We start from the raw sequence: 12,238 nt of genomic DNA on the forward strand, positions 1-12,238 counted from the left end.
TTCAAGAAAGGCTAATGTTCCAGCAAAGGAATAATTACAGCTATTTTATTCTAACTGTCCAAGCAGTATCTCAGATGGTTAATTGCCTCTGCTTTTCTGCCCGTTTTCTTGTTGCTTTCTTCTACCTCCATTGCCCCAGAATTAAGGTTTTTCAGTTCAATGCTCCGCACTTCATCAATGCTGCCACTAAGGGTGTTGCTATACTCAGCCAATAATTCACGTTTAAGGCCCCAGCCTCATTTGGTTCTTCTGTCTTTCAAACTAAAGAGGCCTCCTTTTCATTAGCATCCAGGACTTCTACATTAGCATTTATGAGGAAAATCTAAAAACAAATTTAAAAAGCACCATCAAAACCAACAGAGTTAGCAATCTTGTATGTCAGTGGAGTGGGATAAAGTAGAATTCTATGTGGGCTCCCAACATTATTTTCCTAATTTCTTAATTGAATTAGAACAGGATGGAGACATTGATACCGTGGGATTTGCTAGCTAGGAAGGTATTAAACATCTCTGAAAAGTGGCCTCTGTTTATACTACAGAATCTGGGAAAAGCTCTGTCCAAGGTTTCCATGGTCTTGTTCACCTCCTTTTTTGACTACAAAATAAAGAAGCAGAATCTTTGGCGCTGTCCTCAGGGACAATTGGCACTGGAGTCTAGTCTCAGCACTGCCATGAACTAGGTATAGGAGACTGGAGAAGCCCCTGTACCTTCCTACACCTCAGTTTCCCTCAATGTTTGGGTTGAGCTCAGTGACTTTTGAAATGCAGTTCTTTCATTCTAAAGTATTAGGTGTTGGCTCATTCAAATTGAGAACCTGAAAAGACCTAAGCTTAAAAGGGCCAACATCTCCCACTGCATCCTGGGCCATCTCCAGTCACCCTGATCGATATCTGGCCACTGGACTCAGATGGATGAGAAAGTGAGGCTGGTGACTTTGCACAACCCTCCTTCACTCAAGTCAAATTCAATTGCAAGTCATGTCATCATCTCCCTGATGTCATGGTCCTCTTCAAGAACAAAGGACAAACCACAATGAGGCAGCATATTCCAGATGGAATGTTTCTATGGGAAATAGCAAGGAGGCCAATCTGCCTGAAATACATGAAGGGGCATTCAGGAAATGGAATAGTAGGAAATTTTATTAGAGATAGAAATTAATTTACATAGTTTAAAATTATTTATTTAATATTTCATTTTTCCTAATTACATGTAAAATAATTTTTAACATTCACTTTTTAAAACTTTAAGTTCCAAATTCTCTCCCACCTTTCCTCCCTTCTCCCCTCACTGAGAAGGCAAGCAATTTGACATAGGTTATACAGATGCAGTCATGCAAAACATATTTTCGTATTACTCATGTTGTGAAAGAAAACACACAACAATAAAAACCATAATAAAGAATAATGAAGTAAAAAAATATGCTTTAATCTGCATTCAGACTCTATCAGTCCTTTCTCTGGAGATAATTAGCATTTTTCATCATAAGTCCTTAGGATTATGTAGGATCATTGTGTTGCTGAGAATAGCCAAGTCATGCACAGCTGATCATCATATAATATTGCCATTACTGTGTACACTGTTCTCCTAGTCCTGCTCACTTCACTTAGCATCTGTTCATGCAAGTTTTTCTAGGTTTTTCAGAGAGCTTTCTGCTTGTCATTTCTTATAACATAATAGTATTCCAAAGCAATCTCATGCTACAAATTGGTCAGCCATTCCCCTACTGATGGACATCCCCTCAATTTCCAATTCTTTGCCACCACTAAAAGAACTGCTAAAAATATTTTTGTACATACAGATCCTTTTCCTTTTTCCTTTTTATCTATTTGGTATACTTACCAAGTAGTGGTATTGCTGGGTCAAAGGGCATGTATGGTTTTATAGCCCTTTAGGCATAGTTCCAAATTGCTCTCCAGAATGGTTGAATCAATTCACAACTCTATCGACAGTGTATTAGTGTCTCCCACATCTCCAACATTTGTCATTTTCCTTTTCTGTCATATTAACTAATCTGATAGATGTGGGGTGGTATCTCAGAGTTGTTTTAATTTGCATTTCTCTAATCAATAGTGATTCAGAACATTTTTATGACTATAGATAGCTTTCATTCCTTTGTCTGAAAACTGCCTGTTCATATCCTTTGACCATTTGGGGAACTGTTCTTACTTTTACAAATTCTACTTAGTTCTCTATATATTTGAGAAATTAGGCCTTTATCAGAGATACTTGCCATAAATTTTTTTTCACAATTATGATTACTATGTATTTCCCTCCATCCTATTTTGTTTTTTGTTTTTTGTTTTTTTGGCTAGGCAATAGAGTTAAGTGACTTGCCCAGGGTCACACAGCTAGTAAGTGTCAAGTGTCTGAGGCCAGATTTGAACTCAGGTGCTCCTGACTCCAAGGCTAGAACTGTGTCCACTGCACCACCTAGCTGTCCCACTCCATCCTATTTTCCCCTGGTTTGTCCTACTGTCTCTGTCCTTTCACCCTGTCTATCCTCAAAAATGCTTGGCTTCTGACTGCTGCCTCCCCCAATCTTCCTTCTCTTCCATCTGCCCCTCTTCTTTTATCCCATTCCCTTCCTACTTTCCTGTAGGATAAGATAGATTTCTATACCCAACTAAGTATGTATGTTCCATCTTTGAGCCAATCTGATGTGAGTAAGGTTCAAATATTCCTACCTACTTCCTCCATCTTCCCCTCTACTCTAGTAAAAGTTCTTTTGTGCCTATTTTATGTGAGATAATTTACCTCTTCCCAGTGCCAATAAATGGGCCCCTGCAGTCTTCTGACCAGATGTTTGAACCCCTTACAATTTGTGGGCTAAGAGCTCCACAAGCAGTGGCTGCCTGCACTGATTCAGTAGCCCCTTCAAAGGCTTCCTAGTGGCATAGCCTATACTATTGTATCCTGCACTGGAGTGCACTCCACTCTAACCCCAGTGCGACAGACCTTTCCTGCCGACCTAAGATGTCTTGGGCTGGAAAATTGTTTCACCCCATCCTTTTTGTGGGCCCTGCTGCTCTGCTATTTGTTTTGAGGCATAATTTAGATGTATTTGGAAGAAAAATTGGGAGAACTTGGGCAAATGCCTTCCTTTACTTCACCATCTTTGCCCGCCTCCCTCCCCCAGTTGCATAGTGTTTTAAGTAACAGGCTTTATATTTTATTCTAAAAGCTATAGGGAATCACTGGAGATTTTTGAATGAGGGAGCATGTTTTCAAAATATCAGTTCGGTAGTTGGTATTAGAGATAGATTGGAGAGACCAGTTAGGAGGCTATTTCAGTAGTCTAAGCAAGAAGTCACAGGGCCTGAACTAAGACAGTGGTTTGATGGAAGGCAGAAAGAGACAGAGATGGGAGATATGGAGGCAGAATTAATAGGACTTAGTAATAAGATATGGAGGAGTTGGGGAGAAGAGAAAAGGAAGAATCAAGAAAGAATCTAATATTGCAAACCCAAATGAAGGGTGGTGGTACCTTCAACAGAGTAGTTTGAAGGAGGGAATAAACTGAGGAGGAAATAAACTGAGTTCCTAGGGCACCTACAAGAGATCCAGGGAGAAGATGGATGTTGCTAATACAGGATCAGAGTTCCAGAGAGTGATTGGTGTTTGATATCTAAATTTAGAAGTAACTTGCATGAAGGTTATAATGGAACCCATGACAGCTGATTAGATCACCAAAGGAGAGAGTATAGAGAAAGCAGACTAGAGGGCCTAAGGAAGAGCCTTGGGGGATGTCAATGCTTAGCAGGCAGGAAATGAATAATGATGCAGTGAAAGATACTGAGAAGGAATGGTCTGACATGTGGGGAGAGGAAGCCCATTACAATGGAAAGAGCACTGACCCTGGAGTCAGAGGCCTTGGGTTCAGATCTGGCCTCCCTTACTATCTGTAGTTGGACAAATTATTTAACTTCCTCCAGGTCTTCGTTTCCTCATCTGTAAAATGACATGTAGGTCTATAAATGACCTCTGAAGCTCCTTCCAGCTCTAAAGATATAATCCTATAGTTATAAGATTCTACCATGTTGGGAAGGTTTCAAGTATGGGTCTGGTGATATGTCATCAAAAGAACAGCCTAGTTAAATTAGAAGAAATACATCACAGGAGGTTCATTCACCAGGTGAATATTTTTTTTTCTTTTACCCCTGACAATGAATCTGTAAAGATGGGGTCCGTGCCCACACAGCTGAAATCATAGATGCTTACAGTCCTACAGAATATACCTTATGTTAAATAAATCAGAAGTATGATGTGGCTGATCAGCCACTTCGCAGAACACCTTATAGAACACTGTGAATTAACAAGTCTCTGAGGTTATGTGATTTATGAGCTTTCAAACTTATATCCTCAGTTCAGTGCATCCAGGACATTTGCAAAAATGAGAGCGATGCTGTGTGGCTGCGATGCAGTTATTTATATCTTATCTCTGCCAAACCATCCAGCAATATACAGCTTAATTTCTGGTTTACCTTAAAATGTCTTTGCTCAAAGGTAAAGACTGGATAACAAGACAGCTGATAAAAATAAACAGGACAAAGGGGAAAAAAACCTCCACTGCTGCTGCCTAGACCAAGCAAGAAAGCAAGGCACAAGGAAAACCACAAAAAAAACTGAGTCATTTGTGCTGCTTGTAAAATTTAAGGTAGCTCATGGCTTTTACCTTAGGTTACTAGTTAGATAAACCATAGAACAGAACGGCAGAGCTGCAAAAGACCCAAGAACATAAATCACTGCAGCTGGACTTGACCTTCAAGATGCTTTAGGGCCAAGCGCCCTCATTCTACGCATGGCCATATTTACTGTATGCCCAGAGATACAGAGCCTTGACCATCATCAAACAGGTAACAAGCAACAAAATGGGATTTGAACCAGTCATCCAACTTCAAACCCTGTGTTTTATCCACTGTACCCTGCTGCCTTATGTTTATAGCTATCCATAGCTCCCAAACTATGACTTTTCACTATATATAAATATATATGCAAATGTATTCTAAAAGTAATATACATATTATAATTTTTGTTGTTGAGTTGTTTTTCAGTCATGTCTGACTCTTTGTGACCCCATTTAGGTTTTCTTGGCAAAGGTAGTAGAGTTGTTTGCCATTTCCTTCATTAGCTCATTTTACAGATGAGGAAACTGAGGCAAACAGAGTTAAGTGACTTGTCCAGAGTCACACATGTAGTAAGTATCTGAGGTCAGATTTGAACTCATTAAGATGAGTCTTCCTGACTCCAGGGGCACTCTATCCACTGTGCCACCTAGCTGCCCCATATATTATAATATACATATGTATGTCTGTGTACGGGGGTGAGTGGGTATTTTTTTTACACAATATGTTTCAAGCACTTAGTATGTCCACTTAGTATGTCTTTTAAAATCAATTAAAACCTTTAAGTTCACATTTTTCTATGTGGCAGATATGCTGAAACATAGTGGCCAAACTGAGACCAAGGCCTAGGTCTTTTAAGTCCCATCCCAAGGCATGTTCCTATAGCACATGGTCTCTTGAAAAAGTAGTCCTTTTGCAAACAATTCAACTTTGACACTTTATCTTCCATCACCATTCAAGTAAACCACAGAGGAATGTGTATGTTTGGCCTCTCTGCTGAAAATGAAGACCTTCTGAGTGTTTCTGCAAGTAACTTCTCCAGTTATTGGGTTCTAACCTGCCTGGCTTCTGCCTTAATGGTGCCCCTGGGGAATCTTCTAGCCCAGAAAGTATTTGACAGTATTTCATTTTTTTTTAAAGGAGCTATAGTTTTGTTTGAAAGATTCATGTATTCTTCCATTGTAGTTATTATTTTTCAGAAACCTGACATTTGCAAAAATTTCATTATTTTATGGAAAGGATGAAGAATTTGAGAAGGAGAAATAGCCAAGTAGAAAGAAGCTGAGCTTAGGAATCAGGAGGCCTTAATTGTCACCCTGAACTGACCATTAACTAGTGGAGTGGCTTTGGGTAAGTCCCCTCAACCCTCTGTGCCTCAGTTTCTTATAGAGAAAACAGAGATAAAATTACTTGTGGATTGCTGTGAGAATTAAATAGAACATCTACAGATCTCTGGGCAATTTCATTCTTTTCCTTGGTTTCAATCATCATCTTTGTGCTGGTCAGTCTCAACTCTATACAACCAGGTCTGGTTTCTCTCCCAAACTTCAGTACTCTGTTTATCCATATAATTTTCCTGCCAGCATCTTAAATTCAATATTTCTAAAATTGAACTCATCAACCTCCCTCTAAAACTTGACCATTCTCCTAACTTTGCTATTTCTATTGTTGGTGCAACCATTCTTCCAACCTCCTATGTTCATAGCCTCAGTCATCTTGACTCTTCCCTAGCACTCACCATACTCCTTACCCTCCACCAAGTTCTGTTAATTCTGCATCCATGATATCTCTCCCATCTCCCTCCTGCTCTACAGTTGCACAGCCATTACTTTAGTTCAGGTTTTCGTGACCTCTCATCTGGACTTCAGCAGTTATAACCAAGTTGGTCTATATGCTACTAGCCTTTCCCCTCTGAATCCTTCCTATAATAAATAATCAAAATAATCTTAAGACACAGATTTGATCACATCACTGCCCTATTCAAAAACCTTCAAGATAACCAGAAAAGGATCTTTAACCTAGTATATAAAACTCTCCACATTTGTATCCAACCTACCTTTCCATTGCCTATATTTCCCATTATTTCTACTCACTGTTCCCATGTTCCAGCCAAAATGGGCTTCTACCCTTGGCCATACATCCCAATTGCATTATTTATATCCTGACCATGTTCTTTTGAAGGATTTCTCTTTAAAGATAACTGTAATGCCACCTCCTGTGAGAAGCCTTCCTTCATACTATCAGCTAAAATGGTCTCTTCCTCCATAACTTTTTATGAGAGGACTTTTCCTATATCTTTCCATTGTCCTTGTCATATTCTACCATGTGCCTTACGCATTTGGTATACAATTTCTTACCTTCTCTCATTAAAATGTAAAATATTCGAGTGAATGAGTTATCATTTTAAAATATATTTCATTAGTCCCTAGTGCCTAGTTCAGATAATAAGTGTTTAACTATATCGTAGGTGCTTTGTTGAATGGAGTAGAGCACGTTAAGTACTTTTAAGAGTTCAGAAATAGTACACTTCCATGTTTCTCATATCCTCTATGAGAACAGACGTTAGCTATTGAGGGTGCTTGGGATTTGTGGTGCTTGCAAAAACAAATTCAAAAGAGAATCCTTTATTTCCATTAATTCAATGCTCAAATGCAAGGAAATTATTTTTTTTTGTTCCCTTTCTATTTTTCTGCACTAGAAAAGGCTTATACTTCTCTCTGTTTCCTCCCTTTCACAGGAATGTATTTTAAAAGAATACATTTATACTTCTTATGAACATGTCACTTGTAATGGTCTGAAATTTAAGTCCACTATATAACTGGTACATGAATTATGATCAAATAATTTTCCTTATGTTGTTCTGATGGCATGCTGCACAGGAAGCCAGATCTTACTTTCCACAAAATCATTATATGGCAAAGTTTGCTATTAATACTTTTAACTTCTTTTCTCTCTTTTGTTCCTTCCCCCCCAAAACCTACATATTCCTACCAAAATCTGTTCTAGGAAAGGATCCTATAGCAATCGTTTATGTCTTAGTGTGAATTTAAATCTAATTATTCTCTCTGGTTGGAAAAATGTGCATTTTAAGCATTAGCATTGCAATCAGACAATCTGGATTCAAATTCTGACTGTGCTACTTTTTTACCTGTGTGACCTTGTATGTTCACTTAACCTCTTTGTTCCTCAGTTTTCTCATCAATAAAGAGGAGCAGATAATGCCCAATGTCCCTTCTAGCCTTTTACCTCTTGTTGTAGAATGAATGGGTTTGTCTTCTGTTAAAGGAGTTCAGGCAGCAGAAAAGTATCAGAACATTTTTTTCTTCTCAAATCCATTGGTATTTCTTCCATTTTCCACAATATTTTTTTGAACTATTTTTCCCAAGTGATAAACATCTATTTTCTCTCCTTCTCCACCTCCAAGAAAAGAAAACCTAGTAACAGATAAGTATAGTAAAAAAAAGTCATCTATTTGCACTGTTTAAAATGTGTCTCATTGTGGACATTAGTCCTTTACTTCTATCTCAAGAACTAGACAGCATTCATTTTCATAGGTTCTTTGCTATCATAGTTGATCATTGCTTTGATTAGAGTTCTTAAGACTTTTAAAAATGTTATTTTTACATTTTTGATGTTACAGTATAAATTGTTCTCCTGATTTTACTTGATTCACTTCACATTAGTTCATACATAATTTATTCAGCTATTCCCCAGTTGATGTGTACCCCCTTAGTTTCCATTCTTTGCCACTATAAAAAGAGCTGCTATGCATATTTTTGTACATATGAAGTTTTTCCTCTTCTTTTGATTTCTATGGGCTTAGGAGTGGTATCAATGGATCTATGGTATGCATAGTTTTAGTATCCTTTGAGTCATTATTTCAAATTGTTTTCCAATGGTGATGATTCAGTTCTGTTAATAGTTTACCAATGTGCCTTTTTTCAGTTCCTCTAGCATTTGTCATTTTACTTTTTTTTTGTAATTTTTTTTCAATTAGATGGATGTGAGGTAGAACTTTGGAGTTGTGTTAATTTGAATTCTCTAATTATTAGTAATTTGGAGCATTTAAAAAAATATGGCCATAGATAGCTTGAATTTCTTCCCTTGTGAACAGCCTTTTCATAACCTTTGACCATTTATGAATTGACAAATGATTCTTATTCTTATGCATTTGAATTAACACTTTATATACATTGGAAATGAGATCCTTATCAGATAAATTTGCCGCAAAGATTTTTCCCCCCAGAAAGTTGTTCCCCTTTTAATCTTAGCCAGTCCAATTTTAGATGTACTGATTTTATTTGTGTAAAAACTTCAAAATTTCATATAATCTGTTTAATTTCCACCTTTATTTCTGTGATCCTCTCTACCCCTTTTTTTGGTCATGTGTCATTTCCCTATCCATATATCTATAAAATAATTTGTCCTTTGTCCCACTAATTTGTTTGTGATGTTACCTTTTATACCTAGCTTCTGTATCCATTATTGATATGAGATGTTGATTTTCTAGTTTTTCAGAGGTCTCTTATGGTGGCTTAGGAACCATATCTTTCTTTTAGGAACTTGAGATGTAATCTGTCTGGAAAATTTATAATTTATCTGACTTCAGTTCATCAATGGCAGCTTGTATAATGACTCTTTGCCTATATTGGATTTGAACTTTTTGTTAGTCACTTTTGTTCAAAAGTTATTTGACTGGGAGATTGGACATTCCTTTGGCCAAGAAAATTAAGCAAATTATGAGTTGACCAACTCCATTTTCTTTTGGGCATCCATTGTCATCATTGTTGTTGTTTAGTTGTTTTTTTCAGTCATATCTGATTCTTTGTGACCCCATTTGGGATTTTCTTGGCAAAGATACAGGAGTAGTTTGCCAATTCCTTCTCCAGATCATTTTACAGATGAGGAATCTGAGGCAAACAGGGTTAAGTGACTTGCGCAGGGACACATAGGTAGTAAGTTTCTGAGGCCAGATTTAAACTCAGGAAGAAGAGTCTTCCTGACTTCAGGCCAGGCACTGTATGCATTATGGTGCCACCTAGTTGCCCATTGTCATCATACTATCCACCTCGTGAAGATGCTCTATCCTTTACTTGATTCTTAACATTTCCTTAATATTCCTTGCCAGTCTTACTTGTCACTAGTTATAAAGAATTGTGCTTAATCTTTACCCTCTATTACATTTATTTCATCTAAATGTCATGGAATCAGATCTAGAGATGAAGAAGCCTTGAAATTCATCCAGCACAACTTCCTTCTCTTTAAAAACAAAACAAAATCACTTAACCCCAATTGCCTAAAAAACGAAACAAAACAAAAAAGAGATTAGGACCATGAGGCTCAGATGGGTTAATAGATTTGCTTATGTTTACAAAACTGGCAGATCTGGAATTTGAACCAAGGTCATGAAATTGTAGAATTATAGATTTAGAGTTGGAAAAGACATTAGAGACCATTCAATAGGTCATTTAACAAATGAGAAAATGGAAGACAAGAAAAGTAAAGGAAATGGATGGAGTGCTTGACCTGGAGTTCAAGTCTGACCTTAGACTTACTAGCTTTGTGACCAAGGGCAAATCAACTAATATCTGTTTGCCTCAGTTTTCTCATTTATAAAATGGAGATAATAATGACACTCACTTTCCAGGGTTGTTGTGAGGATCAAATGAGATAATATTTGAAAAGTGCTTTGCAAACTTTAATGTACTATATATAATGAAGAAGAAGAAAAAAAAGATGATGATGATAATATAAATTGTCCAATCTTACATTTGCAGTAGCAAAGCCCGAATCGAAGCCTAGGACTTATATATGCTATCATAAGCAATATTGACAATCATTAATAGCAACAACATGTCATGATAGGGAATAACATTCACTGTCCCTCATCTTCAGAGAGCACCTTTCTTATTCTGGGCTGAGACCACTTCCTGGTGATGACAGCCTAGGACAGGGAGTCATAGTTTTCCATTTTATAGGCTGGAAGTTGACTTAGAAGTTTGCCATTCATCAGAAGAATTCTCCCTGTCACCTGTTGTAGATGCTACTCCTGATCTGATTCAGTTAGCACTAGCATTTATTCTTCCTGGCAGGATGTTGATGACTTATTGTGTGGCCAAGGTATAGCCTGTGATAAAATGATCAGCCGCCTGATGGGTAGTCAGCAGTGAGCTGGGGGTGGGGATGAGAGAAGCAATACCTTTTCACCCCAGGGGACCACCTACAAGAGGGAGTCAGTCAGCCATGGAAACCGATCTGAAAGCATCAAACAATTTCTCTTGAGATGAAACTGTAAAAGGGCTTCTTCTTCAAAGACAACCCCAAAGACTGTGAGAATTTTGAAATATGGTAGAGATGAAACAAAACAGTGTAAATGAAAAAAAAATCCCAAAAGGGCATCTTCCCTTTTAGGAATTTTTTTCATCTAAACCATATTTCAGTAACAATTGATTTTCCTCTCTACTAAAGACCATTTCCCTAGTCCCTCCCTTCCTTCTCCCTCATCTTTCTTTCTATTCTTTGTGCTCATAGTCTGATTATTTCCTCTTGATCCTAAAGTTTTGTTTTACACACACACACACACACACACACACACACATACACACACACACACACACACACACACACTGGCCCAACTTATATTGCATTAACAGGTTAGGTTCCCAAGGGATACTCTTCTTAGAATTCTAATGGTAATAAATCCTGAGTCGTGACTTCTAAATGAGCCCCGATCTGGTGTGCTCCTCATTCTCAATCAGCTATAAAACCATTAACTTTTAGAAAACAAGTATATTTATTTACTGTGAATGTATAGCAAGAGCAATAGTTACAAAAAAAAATCCCCCTTCCCATAGTGAGATCCACTCTTCCTAGTCCATTCATTTGTAAGATATAAATGTATGAGATCCCTGGGGAGATTGGGATTGAATTTAAAGTACAATGGTAAGCCATGTATAAAGAACACTAGTGGCCATGGGCCCTAGAAGTCCTTTTCTCCCTTCGGAGGATTCTCACAAGATTTCCTTTATGTATGGTTCCCTGTGGAACTCAGGAAACTAATGTCTTTCTATAGTATGCAGCTTTAAAGCTATTGTTCTTGGTGGATTATGTGTGGATAAAACACAGGGCCTAAAGTTAGGAAGACCTGAGTTCAAATTCAGCCTCAGACACTTCTTAGCTCTGTGGCCCTGGACAAGCCACAACCTCTGTTTGTCTTCATTTCCTCATCTGTAAAATGGGGATAATAATAACACTTATTTCCTAGGGTTGGTGTAAGGATAAAATGAGATTTGTAAAGTGCCAAGCACAGTGCTTGGCACATAGTAGGAGAAAAGTAATTATTACTATTTCCACCTCCATCTACAGGTACTTCCTTTGTCATCAAACCCGCTCTACCACAGGTTGACTGCTGGCAGGATCTCTAATCACTTTAATGGTTTTCCTCAAGTCCTTGTTTGTCTGGGCTCTCCCATCTTAGGATTAGTCAATCATTTTTCAGTTGTGTCTAATTCTTCATGATCCTATGTGGGGTTTTCTTGGCAAAGATACTGCAGTAATTTGCCATTTCCTTCTTTAGCTCATTTTACAGATGAGGAAATTGAAACAAACAGGGTTAA

The sequence above is a fragment of the Phascolarctos cinereus genome, unplaced genomic scaffold, assembly GCF_003287225.1.
Source record: "Phascolarctos cinereus isolate Bilbo 61053 unplaced genomic scaffold, phaCin_HiC Scaffold_9;HRSCAF=440, whole genome shotgun sequence".
NCBI classification, from domain to species: Eukaryota; Metazoa; Chordata; class Mammalia; order Diprotodontia; family Phascolarctidae; genus Phascolarctos; species Phascolarctos cinereus.